The sequence below is a fragment of the Hoplias malabaricus genome, chromosome Y, assembly GCF_029633855.1.
Source record: "Hoplias malabaricus isolate fHopMal1 chromosome Y, fHopMal1.hap1, whole genome shotgun sequence".
In the NCBI taxonomy this organism is placed as follows: domain Eukaryota; kingdom Metazoa; phylum Chordata; class Actinopteri; order Characiformes; family Erythrinidae; genus Hoplias; species Hoplias malabaricus.
Window position 1 is genome coordinate 8,922,547 of NC_089820.1, and position 25,177 is coordinate 8,947,723.

A 25,177-nucleotide genomic window follows, 5' to 3' on the forward strand; every position below is an offset into this window, starting at 1 on the left:
GAGATGTCAATCCACCTACCAATGTGTGCTTTGGTACCATAGGAGGAAACTGGAGCAGATGAACAATATATTTTAAATTCATATATTTTCCAACATATGTCCTAATCTGAGATTTTACAAAGTTGCATTTTTTTTGTTTTTAAATCCCTAAGTTTTGTAACCCATATTAATCATGTTTCATTTTCATCATAGTAGGAGGGAAGCCATGGGTTAATTGAGGATCAGGAGAGGGAGGAGCCATGAAGTTGTAAAAGCTGCAGGAGAATTATGCACATGCAACATGTAGTAAGTAAACCTGTGTGTATTATTCATTATGCTTATTTAAGAGGTATGTAAATGTGAGACCCTAATCGCTGTTAGCCACAAATGTGTGCTCCGTTATTTTATCATGCTGTAGGTGTAGGTTCCCTACTGATAAAGTTACAAGTCAGTTGTGCTGCGTTCAGGTGCTCATTGGAAATTTGTACCAGGTGGTTATATGGTAAATACAACTTCACTCCGTTCAAGTGCTTAGCTGAAGAGCCGCCCACAGTATACAAAAAGTGATTGACAAATCTGATCATGATATTTGACTTTTATCTACAGAAAACTTACATAATGAGACACCTCAAATGCATATTTGCCATTTTCTCCAGGGGAAGAGGTAAAATCATAGAATCCCAAGTGTACCCGTGGTAAATATGACTTTGTCCACCGTTTGGATGCAACATGTTCCGTCATCAGTCGAACGCAGCATTTAAATCAAGTCAGCTTTATTGAGGTGAGTTATAATATTGTCCCTCATAGTATAGAAGCATAGTATATACATGTATATACATAAACATACACAATATAACATATCATGACCTTTGTCTTGTTACTAAATTATAAGCATTCTATGTCATTAAGTTCATGCCTGTCATCGAAATAAACACAATTGGTTGATTATTTAGTGATTTTATGACTTTTCCTGACCATTGAAGAACAGCATGAAAGTGACAACATAAAGTATACAGAGCAACAAATGGACTATAGTCAGTGATTATAAAACTACCAAGTGCTCCTGTCTCGTCAGTGGAACTAAGAGAATGGACTGTGAGTGTAGAAACAAGGAGGTGGTCATAATGATGAGGGAAGCTCCTCTCTTTCTATTTCGCATTGGATTGTCCGATTGACTGATTCTAAGTATGCATTCTGGATTTTTTTAGTAAGCTCAGTTTTGACACTAATTTTGACTATACTATATACTTAACACCTGCTAGATTTAGTATTTAGTTTGCAAAGGGGATGCAGTTTGTTTTTCCTTGTTCAAATCCTCATGGCTCCCCCTGCTTGTGACATTGGCATGCGTATATTCCTTTGTATTTGTTATTAAAGGGCTAAAAATTAACCAAAAGATAAACATCTTACATTTCATGTTTTACATGAACCCATACTTGTACTGAAGATTTTTGTCTATCCACATTTTGATTCCAAAGTGAAGATAATGAATCATTGTAATTAGTTCAGTTTAGATAGCAGAAGATCTTGAGTGTTCCTGTAGTTGGGAGACATTTTGTAGAGTCTTTTTGCTATAGAAAGGAAAGATCTCACACGGCACTCTTTAGCATAGCACAGCTGTATCGGTGTACCACTGCTACATGCCAGGGATGTGATGTATTGTCTGTGGTGACTATCTGTTTATTGAGAGCCCTGCTTTCTGCCACAACCTCCAGAGAGTACAGCTGGGACACCTCTAACAGGAGCCAGGCTTCCTGATTATTTTGTTGATACTGATGTCCCAGCACACACTGGTCTGGAGTTTTAACAACTGTGTTAAGAGTCCAAGTGAGTCCCAGAATGCCCAGAGCTGTCTTTACCTATCCAAGTGCACAAGAAGTATTTGCAAGAACCAATGTCTTCATTTACATTTCTGATTATACGTTATTTATTTGGCAGACATGGTTAGCCTGTTTGTGCAGGGAACTCTAGTCCTCTATATGAAGGGCAGATTTATTACACACAGCACGGTACCAACTTCTACACCAATGGTGATCAATGACACCATTCAACAAAGCCCTGTATTTATCCACCTGTCCTCTCCTGATACATCCCACCAATGTGAGAAATTTAGGACATGATACAAATCTGTGTTTTTCTTGAAACTGGAGTTGTACATGGAGTCCCCCTGAGGAGCCCAGATGCTGCAAATGAAAATGTCTGACACACAAGGCTACTTAAGTGGTCAGAGAAACAGTAGAGCAACATGTATGACAGCTAACTATTTTTGGCAACTCAAACCAAGATTTCAACCTAACTGGAGTTCTTTCTTATCTTCATCTTAGTTTAAAGACACATTAAAAGATTCCATCCAGTTTCAGAACCTTATGATGTATATCTGGACTTTCACTTTTTGAGACTCTTTAACTCATTCTCCTGCTCAGCAGGAAATTTAGGTACATTGTTGCTGGACAGCCTAAGTGGGGAGCATGGAACATGTTATTGATCACAGTTTGGAATGGAGGAGTTAAGCACTGTGGAAAAAAAATTAAATAAGATTCAGAGAATAAAGTCAGAATTCTGAGAATAATCTTGGAATAATTCACTGCATGTATAATGGGGCAGACACAACCACAGTGTAATTGAGGAATGCAGTGTGTTGCTGAAGACATACACTGGTAAAGATTTCAGGAATAAATACTTAGTCCCCTGCCACATCAGGACCAGATTGTGATTAGTATTTAAACCCTGAATTGGTGCAAGAACCTGTTTATTCAGGAGAGGGCATGTAGTTTCACAGGATACACAGCAAATTCACCAGTGTTAAATCAACACCATTAGTGTAAAAACTTAAACTTTTCAACACTCGCAGTGCTGATTTAACACTAATAGTGTTGGTTTAACATTGGTGAATTTGCTGTGTACAATTAATGATCACGAAAACGATCGATCCAGAGCACGTGGAACTCCAGCGTGTCCACAATGTCACCGCTCATGGACCTGTACAATAAACAAAATCCATATGCATCGCAGTCAAGGGCTGCACCAAAGGGGTTTTGTTGTGTGGATGCATTTAATAAATAATTCTGTTCACTTCACTGACTGCTTCTTTCACAACTCACTCTATGCCGTGGTCCTAAATTTCCAGCTAAACACACTCACTCACAAACTCACACCTAGGGACACTTTAGAGTTGCCAGTCAGTCCACCTACCGATATGTGTTTTTGGACCGTGGAAGGAAACCGGAGCACCCAGAGGAAACCCACACGCACACAGAGAACACCAAACACCTCCCAGACAGTCACTTGGACTCAAACCCACAACCCCAGGACACTGGAGCTGTGTGGCAGCAACACTACTTGTTGCGCCTCCATGCGGCCCCTCTAAATACATGGGCTAACCCATGTTTATGATATTAGGGTAAATAATTATTGATAACTATTTATTTTAATTATTATCATTTGATCATTTGAATGGATCCTTGTGGATACAACACAAATGTTATTGTTGTCAGTGTGATGAACTCCTGGATGTGTCTTGGTTATGCAGTTCATAAAGAATAATCCACAGCCATTTGCTTAGCCTCAAAGGAAATTAAACTATCCACACAATAAATTCACAGACATTTCTGGCCATACTTTAACTCACTGCTCTAGGTCTGAAAGATTTCAAAGTTGTTAAGGAGCAGTTACTGAGAAAGTGTGCTGCTGTTGTCCCCAGATCAATTACCTGGCTGCCCCAAACCCCATACTTTAGTATCAATGAATGTGTTTGCGATTACCTGGAATGTGAAAAACAGAAAATGCAGCCTATTTGAAAACGTTAGAGTAAAATATCTAAGAGCATGTCTCCTGAAAAGAGACGGAAATAAAGGAAAGTAGTGGTCCCACAATGCACATATATGTTATCTGTTTTGTTCCTGATGCTGAAAAATGTGCTAAAAATATAAATATATAGATTAAAATATATTTTCTCCTATATATGTATTACTGTGCTTGTGTACTTATCTGGTCTGATTGTTACATGTCATTCATATGTTTCCTAATCATTTTTATATCTGTGTATAACATATGGCAAGATTCTGATTCCTCTTAAACCCTGATATGTTCTACAGATTACCCTTTTATTGGAAAGGAAATCAACCCACTGTCAATATAAATCACACACTATTTAAAGCCATGAAGGGGACAAAGTTATTTTCATCATAACTTTGCGGTCTGTTGTTATTAGTGAGACTAGAATGTGCAAAAAAGTGTGTAAACACTCACACACAAAAACAAACAGCACATTTTTACAAAATAAACAAGTAGTTGTCAAAAGAAACCTACTTCAGTTATATAAAAGAACCACAAGTATCTACAGTTTATTCAGGTTGAGGGACATTATCCAATGCGAATCACTGTCTGTCACTGAATAGCATCACACTGCATGCATTATTATACATATGTAAACCAAACTGACCTTACTTTCTCTACTTAATGTCTTCCATAATTCAGGAATTTGGAAAAATTATGGAATTCCATTGAATCAACTTGATGAAAACATATATGTATAGGTGAAGGTTTCTTATAATTATGATATTGTATGTAATAATAATAAGATACTTTTTAATAAAGTCTCATGAAACACTATGATGATACAAACATGATGATACAAACATGGTTGACGCCATGAAATTTTGAATCAACATATTTTTCCTTTAAAATCTTACATGTACTCAGATTAAACTTTTCATCTGTCATCTATGTTCTATTACGAATAAAATATTGGCATTTGCCATCTCAACATCATTGCATTCAGTTTTTATTCACAATTTGTTTAGTGTCCCAACTTTTTTGGAATCCGGTTTGTAAAATATAGCTGTGTCTCAGTCTTCCTTGGCATTAAAACCCAAATTTATGCTAGTGGAGACATCTGATTTATGCTATCCATTCTTCTTCTCTGGAACAATGGTCATCAACTTCCACATCTACTGTGCTATGATCTTTATCAGTTGATTCACTTCAGAGTGATTTAATTAAATGGATCAAATGGTGTTAGATCTGGACTGAATTTGATCTCTGTAGCTGATATCCAAGAACTTGGCAGGTAACCTTAAGTGAATTTGGAAAGATAATAAAAAAGCCACGTTCTGAAGGGCTTATTTAGTTCTGTAAAGGCTTTAAATTAGTTTAATATACTGTAGTACATCACTGGGAAGATCTGATGTTGTTCAGTTACGACGAGAACATGTAAAGTATATCTTGCCTTAGAGCTGCTTGATAATGAAGTTAAACAGTGTGTGAGGTCATTTACGCAGATTTATTTAAACCTTTTTCAGTATCCATAATTAGATAAAGCCAGCCCTCTGTATCTGCAGGAAATTGGTTACACAAACCCTGTGGATACCAAATCCAATGGATGCTCACATATAATATTTACACTTTTTTTATACACTTTAAATCATCTCTAGATAATTTATACAATGTTACCATTGCATAACTGCAATAACTGCTCAGGGTATTGTTGTTAACTTTGCTGTGTTGTGAAGACAGGTGATGGAAAAGAATCTCCGCAGACACGGTTAAAGGTGTAAATACATCTTTATTTACCAAAACAGTGTCTTACGGGTTCTTAAGGATCCCGTGAGAGGAGTGTTCAATTCAGCGCTCAAAATCTCTCTCCCTCTCCTGGCTAGGACAATCTATATGGTTCTCTAACCTTTCCAAATAAGGTAAATATAGAGGATGGTCTACATTTGCATGTTTAAGGGACTATGGGAGGGGTAAAATTTATAGTCTCCTACCCTCACTGACAGCTTATCCTAAACATTTCTCTCTGTGGAACACAGACACAGAGCATATGGCTGAACATATAAAACAGTGAACATTCCTTAATACTGTGCTTAAGGCCTTATGATTAAATATACCTCATAATTTCCTCCCTTCGAGACTGTTGAAGTCTCGTTAATTTTAAGCAACCCATACATGTTAATGTCATAACAAATAAGTGATGCCTTCCTACACACAATTTTAACATCACTTGCATTATGATGTAACAAAATTTCATGGAGTGTGAGGGCGAAAAAACCTGCCAGGCAGCCATCTTTCTTGAAAATCTTTCAAACACTTTAGACAGGAAAAATTCCCACACTATCCCTCTGCCTAGGCGATCACATACTGTACTCCAGTCCAATTAAATTTATTCTATATGTGTAGGGAGTTGACTTAAGTGAATGTGTATAGAAATCTCAGAAAATAAAATCAAACCAATGTCCAAATTCAGGCTGGTCGACCTATCTGACCTTCCAATGGACCTGTCCCTACCTGACACACCCCTTGGCCCTAACATCGATAAAAATAAAACATCTGAGATTTCAATACACTTACACAGATTACATTTCATGAGTCTATAAGTCTTCATAATAAACAGTTTTTACAATTTTTAATATCACTCGTATAATGATTTATCACTATCAAAGATTACTAATAATAAACAATTCAATAGGAACATATGACATAATATTGTCTTTTCAGCAATTTTGTCTTCTGATGTGATGTTGATGACATATTGAGCTTCAGCAAGTCTTCACCATTCTGTTTCAAAGTCCTTCTGTTTTATTGTCCTCTTTTGAGTTTTTGGATCCCTGTAGCACTTCAGGAACCTCGAATAACCATCCTCCCTTACAGTGATCTTCCCCCCTTTTTTCTTTCTGGAAGAAAGAAACAACAGCCAGTATCTTTTGCAAAAATGACAGATGCAAATAAACATCAAATACAACTTAATAATAGTAATACTAATAGATTAATACTTTTTATAAGCTACAGTTAATACTTCATCCTACAATCTTTATAATTGATTACTAAATAATAAACCTAACAAAATAAAAGAATAATATCATAATTGAATAGTAAATATATAATAGTGGATATTCAAAATGGATATCTTTCCACCAGGTTGTTTTCCAAAATGTCCTCCTCATGTTGGTCTGAGTCGGTTCTACTTAATAATGACATCTGTACTTGATCTCCAGGCATTACAACTCCAACCCATTTCAAAATCATAGCTTTTGCACAAGTTAACAACAGTGTACAAAAACAAAACATTATACACACTGCTAAAAGAGCTGCTCCAAAAACTTGAGCCAACATTGCTCCAAGTGGTCCTAATTTCTCCAATAACCAAGCATTCACAGACCATCCAGCTCCTTTCGATGGACGCCTCCCTTATATGCTTCAATGCTTCTATAACACTAGTCATATTATCAGAATTATCCGGAATCAAAGTATAACAGGCATCCCCTGTTAGATTCAAAGCCACACATAAACCTCCTTGCTTAGCTAAAATGTAATCCAGAGCCATGTCATGTTTTAACAATGTTAATCTGTGACTTTTTTGAGTATTTGACAAATACTGAAACCCTCTTATTGTTTCATTAGCAAACCCTTGTAAAGTGTACGTAATATTATCTATATGATCTGCTAAAAATGTATCACCATACCATGGGAATTATCCTATACCCCATTTTTCTCCTATACTGATTCTCCAATGGTAGGCTTCCAAACTATGAAACTGAGCCATTTCCCTTTTCTTTGTTCTCCCAGAAATACCTTCAGAATTCCCTTCATCAGTTGCTTCAACTTTTTGGAGAGTATAAACCTCATAAGGAAGCTTTAATGTTGCCATATAACAACAGCCTGTCCACCCATATGGTAGAAATATGTATGCTTTATCTCCACAAACCCACCAAATATCCTTAAAATTTCCTATAGTCACATTTACAGGGAAATGTCATACTGCACCATTAATGTTCTACTCTGCTTGCTATCTGGTGTATAAAAATTCACTTTAAACAAAGCATCCTTAGGTTTAGGCTCTTTAAAATTCATCATATAACGAGCACAATCAGATATTCCCATAAACATTCCCTGTCCATTGTGAGTGTCATTGGAACAAAAACAGTCTTTAGTCTCCACAGATTTTACTTCCATCGCATCAGGCCGTGCTGTCAATAAATTTTTATGCTGATCAAGGAAATTCACATATGGCAGCTTCATCAATCAAGTACAATTTAATCTAGGTCTAAACAAATGCACTGATAAAGCCATTATTCTATCTTCTTCAGAGTTTTGCTGATATAATAACCATGATAAAGCATAAGATTGACACATAGAATGCAGTGGTTCTGGTACTGTCTCTAAAATTGATGGCCATGTGCTTGGTGTTGGAACTTTCATCTTACTCATTCTTACGGAATGGGTTATATGCTGAAACCATAAATTTCTAGCTGCCAATGGGTCTGTGATTTCTAACACTGAAGAATCAAATCCATATGCTTTCCATTTTGCTTCTCTTTTCTGTAATGCATGGTAATGGTCAGTCATTTCTTCAGATGTCCAGTCAAAATCAAAAAACTCTCTCTGCCCTTCTAAAGTGATTTTCTGAGTGGTTACTAAACCATTTGAATCCATGTCTTCCATTGGGTTTCTAGATTCAAAAGCCACTTGACTAATATTCACTTCATGCTCTATATTTAACTCTGGTCCCTGTGTTATGTTTATTTCCTTCTGCAATGGAAAGGACATTACCTCTGGAGTTTGTGTTACTTTTACAACATTATGTGATCTTGTTATTTTTCCATTTTCAACAGTTGTGATAGATTCAGATGTACCCAAAGCAGAAGTTATCATTGGCAGTGTAGTACTATTCATCTCCTTTAATGGCATATCTAAAGTAGTAATCTGATTTGTTACATTATTTCCTTTACTTATTTTTGGAGCTAAAGTAATTGGCTTAACTTGTTCTTTAGTAACCTTCAGAGTCATTGCTATAGTGGTTTGGTGCTGAACTCTTTTAGTAGATGTAAAAATTTCAATACGACTCGGGTCCTTTATCATCACTATCACTGTACGAGTTATATACCCTTCTCTCCACACATTTTGAAATGGCACAAATTTGAGCTCTGGCTCCAAATAAGTACAAGTGTATTCCCCTTGATCTTCCCATGTAACATTACGTAAAAGAATTGAACAATCGTCTCTAACTTTGAACCACCTAAAGGCATTAAACAAAAGATACTTTCTCTGGTCACGAGGCAAATGATCAACTTCAGGTCCTGTTAACACCACTTTTTCACCACGACTATTTTTCCACTTAGGAGGACTATTACTCCCTGTATTAAATCTTCCACATTTACAGGGAAGATGAACTGTTTTACCTAATTTAACTTTAATCACAGTCTTCAAAGGGGATGGCGTTGTTGAAATTATCAAAGGCACTAGTGTAGTTAGATGTGATCCATTTACCCCCTCACTAACTTTCGACACTGGAAAAGTAAAATTCTCTAAAGTTTCATTCTCTTTAGTTCTCATACCGTTTAGGTCTAACCTTTTTTCGAACTGGTCTTGGACTCTTTTCTTGATCCAAGTCTCTGAACTGTTTTGAAATGGAATTACTGCTTTCTGGAATGGGACCTACTGTTTCTGGGACATATTGGATTTACAATCTGCTGTATCATGTCTGGCATCATCAGAAATATACACAGAGTCATCAGCATCATCCAAACCAGGGACAATCTCCTCTTCAGGAGATTTACTCTGGTTTGTTTCTTGCATGTTATTTTCAACCTGTTCTCCCTCATGTTCTTTTGGTTCTCCTGAACCTGTAACCTCTCCTCCCTTTGAGAAAGGCTCCTCTTCACTTGGTGCTTTAACACAGTGAGATAAATGATACCACGTTGGAGACCCCTTAACTTGAACCGCCGTTCCAGTACTGTGAACAACTTCAAAAGGTCCTTCTCTGCGTTCATTATACCATTTTCTCCTAAATACTTTTACAAACACCTTGTCTCCAGGCTGCACTGTATTCTTCCTTTGCTCATCCAGCCTCTCCTGCTCCTCCTCTTTTCTTTGCTTTTCTGAAACGTATGTGGATATTCTTTTATTTAAATTAGCCAAGTATGAAACATATGCTCTCATGTCATCTTCTAAAAGGGCTAAACTTGGACCTTTCCCACTTGTACGCAAACATGGCATTGGCATTCGTCTGTCTGTCATGAACTCATGAGGAGTCATGTGTAAATCACGCAGCTCACTTGAGCGACACACCATTAATGCTAATGGAAGTGCTGCTATCCAATTTAAACCAGTGTGCTCCTAGACGCTCCCAGTACACAGCTCCCAGACGCTGTTTAATTCCCAATTTTTGTAAAATTAATTTCACCGTTTTATCCACAAACTCTTTCCCATTATCTGAGGATATTCGATCTGGAAGTCCCCACCTGCTTATGACTTCTCTACACAAAAACTTGACAACTGTTTATGAAACAGTAAAAATAGGGCCCTGTTTACCCAAACTTGCATGTCATCATAAGCTCACCTCATCGTTACTAATTAAGCTACTCTACACTTATACTTCAACTTTTCCTTTCCTTTTCTTTTTCTTTTTCTTCAATTACATCTGTTCCTTTTTACTCTTTTCTTCATTATTCCCTTTTATTTCCTTCATTTCTATTTTTCTATTACTATAGTTAAAAATTTAGAACAGAGAAACTTTATCCAACAGCATCATCAACACAACACTGATGCACTAATGAGTCTATCTCGGTGCAATCTTTCTGCATCAGACAGCCCAAACATCCGACCAGCGCTCAAATTTGTGAAAATCTCACCTTCTATTTGCCGGCTTTAAGCGGGAGTTCGAATGCAGGAGCCATCTGAAGCAGGAAGACCACAACTCAGCATCCCATCCTCGTCGCCATTTTTGTTGTTAACTTTGCTGTGTTGTGAAGACAGGTGATGGAAAAGAATCTCCACAGACAAGGTTAAAGGTGTAAATACATCTTTATTTACCAAAACAGTGTCTTGCGGGTTCTTAAGGATCCCGTGAGAGGAGTGTTCAATTCAGCGCTCAAAATCTCTCTCCCTCTCCTGGCTAGGACTCCGATCTATATGGTTCTCTAACCTTTCCAAATAAGGTAAACATAGAGGGTGGTCTACATTTGCATGTTTAAGGGACTAAGGGAGGGGTAAAATGTATAGTTTCCAACCCTCACTGACAGCTTATCCTAAACATTTCTCTCTGTGGAACACAGACACAGAGCATATGGCTGAACATATAAAATAGTTCCTTAAAAAACATTCCTTAATACTGTGCTTAAGGCCTTATGATTAAATATACCTCAGTATGATCTGTTCAACAGTCTGAAGGTGTATTTTGCAGATAATATTTAACAAGTAATAGTTATTAATCTAGAAATTACAATTTTTAGCAAATATTCCTAGTAACTTGACCCTGAAATGGATTAAGTGGCAAAGAAAATGATGATGATGATGCTATTCTAGTGCTTTGAAAATGGCTTCTGTCTGAAACCAGGTCTTGATTGTGCTCATAGCACAAAGACAGTCCTGTCCTTTGACCTATGCTGTGCTTCTGTTCTCCTTCTGCTAGATCTTACTGCTGCATTTGATACAGTCAGTCATAATGTGCTTATTTCTCATCTCTCCTCTCTTGGCCCCTCTGGTGTTGTGCTCTTAGTTCACATCCTACTTGACAGATAGATCTGTTTGTGTCTATTAGAAAGAACAAATCAAGCACTGTTCCATTCACTCAGGGATTCCTCAGGACTATGCTGATCATATTCAGTCACCCATTCAGTCTTTCCCTCCATTTTTACTGCTGTCGTGTGTTCAGGAGTTAACAAACTATCACCTCATCTTCTACTGTTCTAAATCTGGGAGTTATATTTGACTACAGTCTTAGCTTTGTTTTACACATTAAATCTCTGACCAAGTCCTAAAGTCTCTTCTAAAGACTCTGAGATCCTGGTGCATGCATTTGTTACCGCACAATGGGATTATTTGTAATGTGCTTTTTCACGGCTTACCTGCTAAAACTTTTAACCCTCTTCAGTGTTTACAGAAATCTGCTGCCAGATCTAAAAACATCTGCTCATATCACACCTGTACCCCACCAGCTTCACTGGTTACATGTTTCTGAATGCATCCATTACAAAATACTTCTGCTGACTTATAGGGCCTTGCATGGATAAGCTCCATCCAATCTTTGTGCTCTCTTATACCCCTATGCTCCTCCACGCTTACTTAGGTCCACTTTTGCTCTTCTGGCTGTTCCAAGGTTCAAGCTGTCCACTATGTGTGGCAGGTCTTTCTTTGTTGCTGCCCCTGCCTCTCTCTATTAGATAATCTCCCTCACTTTCTGTGTTTAAATCTAAGTATTTTCTTATACTCTCTTTTAAGTGTTTTTTCCATTGATTGTAAAGCATTATTGGGTTTACGAATGGCGCTATATAAGTGTAATTATTATTATTATTATAAAAAAACAAGTAACCAGAAAACTAATTACAGTCATTTCTGTCTTTTACAGACAAATTTCAGGTTTATTTCTAGGTAAGAAATGACACTTTGACACACAGTATAATTTACAGTTTAATCAGACCATCGACAAATATATCAATATTAGGTGTTTATGTATAATGTGGTGTGATCCTTTATGTGTTTGACTTGGTGCTTACCAAATAGTAATTTTTTGCTATTTTTAATTGGTGATGGGACGAGCAAACTAACTTGTATTAGTAGGTTACCAAAATTTATTTGAATTTTGAACTTGCAAGAATGTTACCCAAAGCAGTAACAATTCTATGATGTTTTATTTAGCAGCAGTGTATAATTAGCAGCAACAACAAAAAATGCCTTCATACAATCCCCAAAGAAACAGACTCAGCATTGCACATGTGAATTACACGTTGGAAAAAAAAAACACACATCACTTACCGGAAGCCAGACAAGCTGACATTTCTTAAAGTACTTCTAAGTCATAATTTAAACCACAAGAAAATATTAAAGCAGTCATGCTGTGAAAAAACAATCATATTTTGAAAGCTTTAGCACATTAATGTTTGGATCTAGACCTCCTACCATCCCACAAACTGTGAATAAAACAACCCTGTCAGTTTTTGGTGATCAGATTTGGTGATTCTGAGGACATGGGATAAAATCTTGATTCACTACTCTAGTTTCAGTGTCTCTAGACTTCCCTGGATCAATCTGGCAACTGAGGACAGAGGGTAACTTAGGGGAGATCACGTCTGAGGTTTTTTGTCAGTTTGGATCAATTTTTTACAACAAGTCTTTCTGATTTTGTCCTGTGTCTTACATAGAAAGTAGGCACTTCAGAATTGTCCTGCCTGCTTCTTTGAGTGTCTTCAATCACAGCACTCGACCCATCTGTGCTTCTCCAATCACAGCGCTGGACATTAAACAGAGTAAATCAGACACAACAAGAGAACTGATTAAACTGTGGACAAAATGAGAACGCAGAAGAAAAAAAGGCAAAGCAAAAATGTGTGGGGTTGTGGCTAAGTGAACATGGAGGAGACAATCATATGGATAATGCAAGCAAAGAATCACTAGGCAGAGAAGAGGCATTGGGCAGGAAAAAAGACCAAAATAACGATAGGTAGGGCAGAAACATGACATGTTGGAAAAATAAAATATTTTGTGTCGTAATATTATTTCCCCAACAGCCATGCCATCGTAGACAAATATTGGCAGTTGAATGGGCCATAATATATAAAATGGTGCTATCGTATGATGCCACCATGAGGAACTAATCATGTTTCAAATTTCTGCTCTGCCAGAATTGTTACTGTAAAACCAACATGTCCAGGAGCAGCCACAAAGAGTTAAACAAACCTCAAACCTCTGTGTGAGTGAAGAGTAACCCTCTTTAAGCAGAATATCCTTAATGTAAGAGGGGTCCTACATATATTAGAACATGATTACTACAGCTATTTTCCCATTCACTGCCCAAAGTGACCATGATGATATGCAACAAGCGGAACATTACTGACATCACAGACTCCACAGTGTGACATCACCAGGTAAAGACACGGGTGAAGTTCAGTGTTCTCTGCTGCTGTGAATCATTCTGTGTCAAGAGAGAGGAGGATCAACACAAACATGGCTTTCCTTCTGAGATTCTGCTTCAGAGGGGACACCTCAGACACAGATAGTCCAGAGTTGGACACACTGAACAACAATGAAGAGAAGAACAAGTTGAGAAACAGAATTAAGAAGAAGAGGATGATAAAATGGTGGAAGAAGGAGCACAGAGGCTGTCGTGAAGAAAAAAAAGGAGTTATCAGTGAGAGTCTGCAGGCCGCAGCTGGAGAACTGGAAGTGGAGTGTGTGTCCCTCACCTCAGAGACACCAGAGTGTAGTGGACACAAGGTCATCACTGAAGATGTCATCGCTAAGACAGAGAGCACCAGCCAAAAGGGTCTCAGTGAGTGAATCAGTGGAAATCATGTAATGACCCAGCTATGTGACTACTAATTCTTGTTAGGATTTATCATCAAATCCTCACAGCAATGTCCCAGCATCTAGTGTAACATGTTCTCAGAAGATTAAAGTTAGTTTTACGGCAGCAAAGAGGGACACACTCCTCATAAGAGTCCTTTAGTTCAGAGGAAACATTGGCCAAATGCAAGTGTCCACAACCTTTTGGCCATGTCGTGCATTTATTCATGTCTTAAACAGGACCCCAAGCTCTGGAGGTATCTCTACAACCCGAGACAGAGGACATGACCATCAAAGGGTTCCTGGACATTTACCTGGAGCTAGAAGACACTGTCAACAAAGCTTGGGGTAAGAACTGGACATCTACATGGCTACTATGGTAACTGTTGTATTGTTGATATGTTGTTTCATAGTTGTTGCTAAATTCATGTCATGGTGTTTGAAATGTTTCCAAGCAAGCCTATCACTACAGATTAATGACTAGGGGGGTCTGGGGTATTTACCTCAGCAGCAAATTTCTTTGACGAGGTAAAATTAAGCAAAGCCACAAGGAGCTGCTGCCTTTACAAGAAAAAGTTGAATATCCATCTACAAAGGCTAACAAAGGGAATTTTTTATATTATAATATGGAATACAAAGCTGTGGCAAAGGTGCTGTTAAAAGCTAATGATGGGATCAAAGGTTGTTGATATGGTATTGTGACACTACCTGAAGTTGTTAAAGGGGACATATTATACCCCTTTTTAAACAAGTTAGAAAAGGTCTATGGGCTGTACAAAACATATTCATGAAGTTCTTTGCGCAAAATCACTCACACATAAAGAGACCTCACCAGCTCTATTCTTGCTAGTTTCAGTCCCTTTCAGAATGAGTATTTTAAGAGCTCTGCCACATTGTTAAGTGGCAGGTACCAGGCTCTCCTGATGTACTTTACAGGTGTTAAGGTGTTGCTGGGCATGTGCTATATGGTATCCATGAAATCAATGTTTATTTTTCCTGCAGGATTAATGAGGAGGAGAGCTGTGTCCAAGGCCAGATCCAAAGCCAAACACCATCTGATCCGGACATTGGTGTCCAAATTGATGGGAGCTCAGGAGCTGGGGGGTGCCTGCCTCAGCTTCAAACGAATCGGTGAGGACATGACATGAAGAACTGTGGTCAGAAAATAATAACTCAGTAAAACTGACACTTTTTTTTCTGATGTGACAGAGATAGAGACAATGGTCGCTGAAGACCATTTGGACACACACCTGGACCAGACTGAAGGCTCACTAGACACAGCTCTGGGTCAGTAAATCAACTTTCACACAGAGAATGCTACAACAAGAATAATGACTCTGTAAATCTGACGTTTATCTCTCCAAAATGCAGGGAATGTGTCTGAGACAGGGATGGCTGAATCGGAGGCTGAAGCCATCCTGGGACATCAGGACACTGACCAGGGACAGGGTGAGTAATAAACTATCTAGATAACCTATCTAGTATCTAGGACATTTTTGGCAAAAGCAAGACCACCGTCCCAGTGAGTGGATGAGAGGATCATGAGAAGAACAGTAATTCAGTGTCTCCTTTGTTGAAGCAGGTGATGAGTTGAAAGAAGAGGAGACACTTAACACATCTTCCACTGGAGCTCAGGCGGACACCATCCAAGAGGTTATGGACACACTGCTGCTGGATGTAGAAGTGCAGTCTCTAGGTGAGTAAAATAATGCTAACCCCTGATCAGTAGAAATGTTTTAGGGGAGACAGTTAGTGCATGCAGGTATTGGGGGTATGAACTAATGATGAGTTTAAGGTTATTTCAGAGTTGTCAGTTCATGGGACAGTGCAGGAATGAAGATGATTTGGTCATTTGGTAAATGTTGGTGTTTATTTCTCTGTCAGCAGGACATAATCTGAAGTTGGAGAGTGCTCCAGCTGAGATTGAGGTCTCTGAGGAGCACCTTCACTTCATTGACACCGAACCCAGCACTTCCCGACTGGGTGAGTAACAGATTAAAATTTCTGATCCTGGACACAAACACAACCTACACATTCTTCAGTGCACCAATTTAAATCAGACCCCCATTTAACCCATGGTTCTTCTTATTGCAGACGAAGACCTTGCCAGGCCAGAGCAGAGTGAGGTCAGCAACAATGACCAGCCCCTGGGTGAGTAGTAGAAACACACAGCACAGATCTGCAGAGCCATGTCTTCTGCATCTTTTCATAGCTCCACCCACCGTCAGCATTTATCATCTCTTCAATAGAAGTAGATCCAGAGCTCCAGGGAGGATTTTCAGTTGTGAAAACAGCTGATGAATCTCTGTGTAAAATGATCAACAGTGAAATCCCTGGAAATCAATGACAAGATACTGAATCTGCCTCTTCTCATTTTGACAGATGAAAAGTATGAAATGGCCGATGGTCCGACCCCTGGCCACACCAAGAAAAAGACAAAGAAAAGGAAAGGAACGAGGGTAAATTATCCAGAGGAAACCAGAGAGTGCACTCTGGGACAACAAAGTTGAAAGAAGCTACAGCACTGCCAAGTGAGGTGACAGAGAGTCCACCTCAAATACCCTGTAGGCTGCACAGGAGGACCAGGTGGAGACCACACCTTCCAACAATTAAGGAAGAGAGGTATGCCGTCTGCCTCCTGGAGATCATCAACAGACAGAAGAGAGAGAGACGGTGGGAGAGGGAAGGGCAGAGCAGACACACTGTACATCAAACATCTGTCCTCTGAGCTAAATAAATTAATAACTGCATTTAAAAAATCTAAAGAGTGATGTTTGACCAAGCTGGGTGACTGACTAAACCACCACCAGACCATCAGGAACTGGCATTACCAGACCAGTTTAACACACACTGTATGATACATCCAGTCGATGGTGTAACTTTGTCCAGCTCACACTGGTCTATATCCTCTCTTCATTAAAATCACCTGCAACACACACACACACTATCATACACACACACACACACACTCAGTTTGTGCTGCTTAACTTTGTGGCTGGGGTGACAGAGTATTATAATATGACTTTCAAAACATGACTTTAAAAACAGATTTATTAAAAATCTAATTATTGTAATCAAAGGTCATGTAATCATGCAAAAAAAGTCATGCATCCTATCTCCTGAAATAGGTAATATCTGTAAAATAACGATAATTTTGTGAAAGATGTTCTTCTCCTCTCCTCTGTTGGGCCTTCTCTTCTCCTCTGTATTTATTGTATTATTTTCTGATTGGGCTCCAGGGTTCAGTCCTCTCCTTGAGTCACTGGGCTTGTTCAGGGTTCTCCAGCTTCCTCCCACAGTCCAAAAACACAATGCTAGCTAGATTGGCTGTGTGTACTTGTCAATAGGTGTGAGTGTGTGTGTGTGTGTGTGAGATTTACAGTGTGTGATACCTTTAGATGGACCAGCACCTCGTCCTGGGTGTGTGTTCCTGCTTTGCATTCAGAGATTAAGGGGTAGGCTCTTTGGACCCCGGATAAGGATGAAGTTAAAGAATATGTATACATAAATAAGTGAATAAATGAGGAATAAATAAGGGAATAAATGAATAACTATTAATTTTCTTATGCAGAACAATACTCAGTCTTTCAGTTATTTCATTTGTAGGCAATGGCATGTGTATAGTCTAATTACTATTCCACATTCAACAAGAAGATGACATTCAGGTAACTGAGGTATTGGACAGAATTAAAGAGGTGCTCTTAGCATGACAGAAGCAGGCAGGTGCTGCTCAAGGTGTTAGGAGATTAAATGAGCAATCAGTAATTTTCTCGAATTATTTTTTTTCCATGTTATGAAGCATCCAATATACTGACACCTAGTGGCCTAAATGCAGCAGAGACTCTGTATTAAACCTACCTTGTGTCAACACCATGTACATAGGGAACCTGTTCTATGGAGAATTTACTGGTTCATTCAGGGACTACAAAAAATTGACAAGGCATCTCATGAACATGACCCTTTATAGAACAAGTGTACAATATTAATAATAATAATAATAATATATACAACAAAATTAATAAAGTTAACTTTCATAAACATTGCTTACTTTGAGTTCCATTCCCAATATTAGGCTGAACCACCTTTACCAGAGAAACTGCAATGAAGAATTCATATGTTGGGTTCATTTGCAAAGGTTTCCAGGCTTTTTAATCATGTAATTCTGATAACAAAGATTATTGAAAATTTAGCTTGCTCTACTGTTTTGAGTAGGTTTTATAACTACAGAAACTGATTACTAAGGCTAGATAAGAATATCAGTAATTGTGAAAATGTGGCACAGTTCCTTTATCCTATGATAACACTTTTAGATGTCCCTGATATTTTTTCACCCAAGACCCCAGTTTGCTCCAAAGGTCTGGTTTCATGTAGGAGTTGTGTAGACCAGTAGGTTCAATATGCAGACCAGATTTCACTGGCTAAAATACACGGAACATAACTGCACAGAGAAAACCTAGAGTAACTAAGGTTGGAGTGCACTCCCGCTCTTGAGTTTTCTTGTGGTGTTTCATAAATCAGGCTTTCTGAGTTAGATAACTTGAGCCTGTTCAGTAGGAGTAGGTGTATGTACATTCCTTTTAAATGAAAGCTAGTTATATGGAGCTTTTCAATAGAGCTCAAAGCACGTTACCTTTTTTTGGGACATCAAGGAGTCGCCTCAAACACAACCAATATGCTGCATCCACTTGGATGATATGATGACATCCATTCTGTGCCAGTAAGGATTAAGATATCAAACAGCTCGGCATTGGGCATGGTGACCTTAGGATCCTGTGCAGCCACTTCAAAAACATCCTATGTCATTTCCTGCGTATCTACAAAGACTTAACTACAAGTTGTGTGTGCAAAATTAAAGGTTATTGAAAAAGAAAAAGGTCTGAACATAAAGGATGGAACTCTACAGTACCTGTATTTCATGTTGTGTAAAGCGTCTTTTTTTACTGATAAGGTGCTCCATGTATTTATGGTTTTAGCTTATAGCATTCCAGCATTTATAGCCACTTCATTTTGTATGAGTGAACATTTTAATGATGCGGTTCCATCCAGCATTGGCTACAGCACTGTAGTTTTTTCCAGATGTTTGCTTTTTCCACTCATCAAATGTCATATATTTTCAGGCTGTATTTTTTCATCAGATGGTGAGCTGTGTGTGTGGCATGAGATACATACATATATATATATATATATATATAAATATATATTCCATCTCTTGCTCTGCATGTTTGCTCCCTTTGACCCTGTTTGGCAATGGTCAGGATCCCCACAGAGTAGATATGATTTAGGTGGTGGATCATTCTCAGTGATACAGTGACACTGACGTGTTATTGATGTGTTAATGTGTGTTGTGCTGGTACAAGTGGATCAGACACAGCAGTGCCGCTGGAGTTTTTAAACACTGTCTATTTACTGTCCACTTTATTAGACACAAGTACCTAGTTGGCCCACCTTGTAGATAAAGTATTTTGAGACTAATCTCTCTCCATACATACTAGTTTACTGTAAGTATATACACACAGAACAAAAGAGTTGCATGTAAAACAGTTGTTTATTCAAAGTTTAATGCTATTACACTTAAAATATACACAAAGTATACTTTTAACAACTAAAAAGTAGGCCAATTTAGTCCCAAACATAATGGAAATAATACTGGTACAATGATACTAAATGAGAATTTTTACAAATGTATTTAATAAACTTATCTTTAAGAATACTTTATGTAAGGACAATCGCTAAGCTGGAGACTGAGGGCAAAATCAGTTACTTGGACAGCCAACCATGCCTGAAGAACACTGAAAATTCCAATCTGTTATGCCAGGTAACAGACAACACAGCTGGATAGCACTAGGGTGAGTATACAAAGGGCCATTTTCTCCACTCACATAAAGTGAGGTGAATTTTGATTTCTTGGACTCCCGGCCTCAGATGGCACAGACTTTGTCTAAGATACCATTGATCTCTCAGTCATCAGGCCAATCTGTTGTTTGTTGATGTAGAATTGTGAAAAAGCAAATCATAATTATTTTTTTTTATATAGTTTTTCTCCTGTCAAAGCAGGACTACTTTAGCGTGGGCTGGTATAGTACATTTTACTGTCACTGTGCTAATAATTTTTACTGAGACTGTGGTGGTATCCTCAAGGTATATGTTCCTTACCTTTAATTATGGAACTGGATTGTACTGTATTTTATATTAATTGTTAAAGGCCACAGCCTAGTCCACATATACTAGGGTATTTAAAAAAAACAGATAATTTCCTATTTGAAAAATATATTTTTTCATATTTCTACATAAATGGCAGGTTACCTAAGCCCTGTAACATATTCATTCATTGTCTGTAACTGTTTATCCAGTTCAGGGTCACGGTGGTCCGGAACCTACCCAGAATCACTGGGTGCAAGGCAGGAATGCACCCTGGAGGGGGTGCCAGTCCTTCACAGGGTGACACACACTCACACACTCTCCTATGGACACTTTTTTGAGTTGCCAATCCACCTACCAACGTGTGTTGTTTTGAACCGTGGGAGAAAACCCATTCGGACATGAGGAGAACTCCTCACAGACAGTCGACCGGAGCAGGACTTTAACCCACAACCTGCAGGTCCCTGGAGTTGTGTAACTGCAACACTACCTGCTGCGCCACCATGAAATCATAAAATGATCATGAAATGCCTGTGTTCTAAACAACAAAACTGAAGATACCATATGACACTCAGTCAGTTTACACAAGAAACCTCATGATCATGTCAGGAGCTGAAATGGTGACGCGTCATTAAACGCAAGCACCTTTACATTTAATTAACCAAAATAACTTGATAAATGAACAGGGCATTTGTAGACAATTTGTTTAAATTGCTATAAAGTCTGATTGAAAAGCAGTGCTGTTTGTAACGGAGATTCATAGTCTCATTAAAATATTGATCAACCCACTCACTCTCTGGTGGCTTTATTTGCTTGGAGATCTCGACTGTTTTTGTGTAAATTTAAAGAGAAAAGCCGTGGTGAACAGATCAGAAAAGCTGTAACAGTCTGTGTCCAGTGCTGTATACGGACAAATGAGCTGACTTTCTGTTTTATGTTTCACAGAAACACCTCCACACATAAATAAGAGATTATGATAAAAGCTCAATAACTTTTAAAACATTTCTGTCTGAGAGTCCAGTAAAACACAGTAATATTGAGCAGAGCTTGGCTAAACATGGCGTGAATAGTGTTAGATTCGTAATTATGTACACAAAGAGACGAGGCGAAGTGTGTCCTAGTTCTACTCTCAGACCCATTCATCACTTTTTATTTTTTTATGTGAACTGAATTTTTTAGACTTTAATTAATGGGTCTGTATTTTTAAAATCTATATATTTTTTTTACTCTGAATTTTTGGAATCTGATTTTTTTAATGTGTATCTTACTATTTCACCACTTCAAATTTACAAGTTTATCATTCCATACAAAAATTATTCAAATATAAAATATTCAGACAAATATAATAAAGATATTTAAAAATCAGATTCATATACTTATGTCATTGATTTAGCTCGATATGGCTCCCTGCTGTATTGGTATGCTTTATCTCTATCTACCGTAGAATCTACAAGATCTATTCTTGTAAATCCAAATTGAAAAATGTATTTTCAAACATATTTTTCTGGAATAAAAATGTGGAATATGGAGGTAGCTAAAAATAATTGTATTTATTTATTTTGTGTGGACTAATATGTGACTCCTTTCATAGTCTGTTTTGTGGATTTTTGTGGATATTCAAGTAGCATCATTTTGGAAGTAGGACCACACCCAAACTTCTTATGTACCCCACAATCTCACATAATTTCCTTGTTGGACAAACTCGCTCCCACCAACACTTTATCTTGTATTCATCTATAAAATGGTGGGGTTGGGCTTTGCACATATTTCAAAACCAACGTGTTTCTTTATTTGTTTTATTGTAAAGAACTTTGTTGAACATTGGGATTTTTGGACTATATAAATAAATTTAAAATGTAATATACTTTTTTTTGATTGAGGCTTAATGTTGTATTTAATATATTCAATGCTGAAAATTTCATATGATTCATGTCAGCCAAAGCTGGTTTCTGCCTGTTTGTGTTGGTCTGATATTGAGTAGTAAGCATTCAAATTACAACATATGCTGGTAACCATGAAGTGGTCCTTCTCTCACACACAATGAATTCCTTGCAAACTGGCAGATTTATTGATATGAATAAGTTAAAAACCATTAATTAAACAGAATTGCGTTGAGACTGTTTTAGGCTTATGGGCTTAGGTAATTTCTGAGGTGGTTTCTCTGAGAAACTGCTGAGCATTTTGTAACTGACTGTGTCATTTCAATTTTTCATGTAGTACTCTTTGATTCATTGTCTTTTCTCGTGTATCTGAGGCACAGCTCAATTTTGCTTCCTGTGCACTTTCATTTTGCATTTGGCATATGCACTTGGCAAAGGGTTTTGTTGTACATTGCACTGCTCACTTAGAATGTATGGTTTTTAAAATGGTATCTCAGCCTGACAGGTAGAACTAGTCTTGGCCTTCACTGAACCTGTAACTACAGAACAATGTCCTTCAAAGTTATTGTGTCTTTCCGAAACTGCTTGCGGTACAGAACGTGTGCATTTATGTCTGTGACATCTATTAAGTGCCAAAAAAGCTGATACCAACACCTCCTGGTCTTGCAGCCTTTAGTACACAGTAACTTGAGCAAGTCTGCCTTGTCCACATAGCCCATATGCTTATAATAGACAACAACAGCCTTTGCGCATGGAGTTTTAAGTCTCATCCTTCTCTTTTCATGTGATCTCAGTGAAGGATGTGGGACTGTGGATGTTTAACAGGACAGTGACAGCTCGTTTAAATTTCCACCACAAGTCACAATGAAGCCAGACTGTCTGCACTGGAGCTCAGCCTCAGTCCTTGGTGCTGGATATTGCTCTCTCTGGGTTTTATGCTGCAACAGCATTACATGATTTTATACCATGGCACAGATGTAAGGAGGCTATCAAATAAGGTCAGAAGTGCTTTTCTTCCAGTGATTTCATCACTTTACATCCACGGTCAATTCTGTCCTAACATCATCTTTCTCAGTACACCTCAAAGTCACACACACACCCAGCCAAATTTGCCAGTGTCCATGTTTTATAACTTTTCTTCTCTGGATTCATTGACTGATCCTGTTTAAAAACAATATCTTCCTACAGTGCCTTGCGAAAGCATTCACCCCCTTGGCTTTTTACCTATTTTGTTACATTACAACCTGTATTTAAATTCTTTAATCTGAATTGTATTTGGGCGGCACAGCAGGTAGTGTCACAGTCACACAGCTCCAGGGGCCTGGAGGTTGTGGATTCGATTCCCGCTCCGGGTGACTGTCTGTGAGGAGTTGGTGTGTTCTCCCCGTGTCTGCGTGGGTTTCCTCCGGGTGCCCCGGTTTCCTCCCACAGTCCAAAAACACACGTTGGTAGGTGGATTGGCGACTCAAAAGTGTCCGTAGGAGTGAGTGAATGTGTGTGTGTGTGTGTGTCTGTGTTGCCCTGTGAAGGACTGGCGCCCCCTCCAGGGTGTATTCCCACCTTGCGCCCAATGATTCCAGGTAGTCTCTGGACCCACCGCGACCCTGAATTGGATAAGCGGTTACAGATAATGAATGAATGAATGAATGAATTGTATTTGATGCAGCTATACAAAATTGTCTTAAGTTGGTGAAGTAAAATGAGGAAAATTTTTTTGGGGAAATAAAAAACTGAACATTGGCATGTGCATCTGTATGAAGCCCCTAAAAAGTTCTGGTGCAACCTATTACCTTCAAAGGTCACATGCTTAGTGAAATGAAGTCCACCTGTGTGCAATCTAAGTGTCACATGATGTGTCAGTATACACACACACACCATTTCCATCACTAATGTTTCCACCCCAGACATGTCAGGGTCAAAGTTGTTGAGAAGTACAAGTCAGAATTGAGTTATAAAAAATATCAAAACCTTTGATGATCCCCCAGAGCACCGTCAAATCCATCATTTTTCCATCATCAGCAGGTAGTATCGCAGTCACACAGGCCAGGGACCTGGAGGTTGTGGGTTCGATGCCTGCTCCCGGGTGACTGTGTGTGAGGAGCTGTCGTGTTTTCCCTGTGTCTGCGTGGGTTTCCTCCGGGTGCTCCGGTTTCCTCCCACAGTCCAAAAACACACGTTGGTAGGTGGATTGGTGACTCAAAAGTGTCCGTAGGTGTGAGTGTGTGAGTGAATGTGTGTGTTTTGCCCTGTGAAGGACTGGCGCCCCCTCCAGGGTGTATTCCCACCTTGCGCCCAATGATTCCAGGTAGGCTCTGGACCCACCGTGACCCTGCACTGGATAAGCGGTTACAGATAATGAATAAATAAATTTTCAAGAACACAATTTCACCGTCATTATTCAAAGTTAATAAATTCATATAAAAAATTTCAAGCTAAAAAAAATTCAAACAATATATTTTGAAGTTGCTCAAATTTAGTAGACGAAATTCAGTTACCAAAATACGAGTTACAAAAAGTTCAGAGTAAACATCCGGGACACCAAGGATGAGCAATCGATTCATTTGGATTTTCTCTTTCACCTTAAATGCTGCACTCGTTGCATTCCGTCGCCGCTAGATGGCAAAATAGGAACACAACTTCCGTACCGTGGAAAAAATACACGTTTAGCTTCCTTCCGCGGATATTATCTCTTTATTTTCAAAGTGTCTCAAAAGTCTGAAAGGCTCACTAAAGACACAATATAACTATTGATATCCTTAATATGAAGAAATTTTACTGTGGAAATTTTTTGTAATGGCCCTGTGAACATAGCATGTGATATGACAGAATATGTGGAATATGTTTGTCAGTGATTTGAGACTGAGATGGAGGTCCTTCCAAGAGGACAATGACCCAAAGCATTC

The 25,177-nt window shown here is 38.4% G+C and overlaps 1 pseudogene; it reads left to right on the forward strand.

Annotated features, from left to right (window-relative positions):
• Positions 1-13,917: 13,917 nt before the first annotated feature.
• The window catches only part of LOC136677908 (uncharacterized), a 256,856-nt pseudogene continuing 245,596 nt past the window's right edge, over positions 13,918-25,177 (forward strand).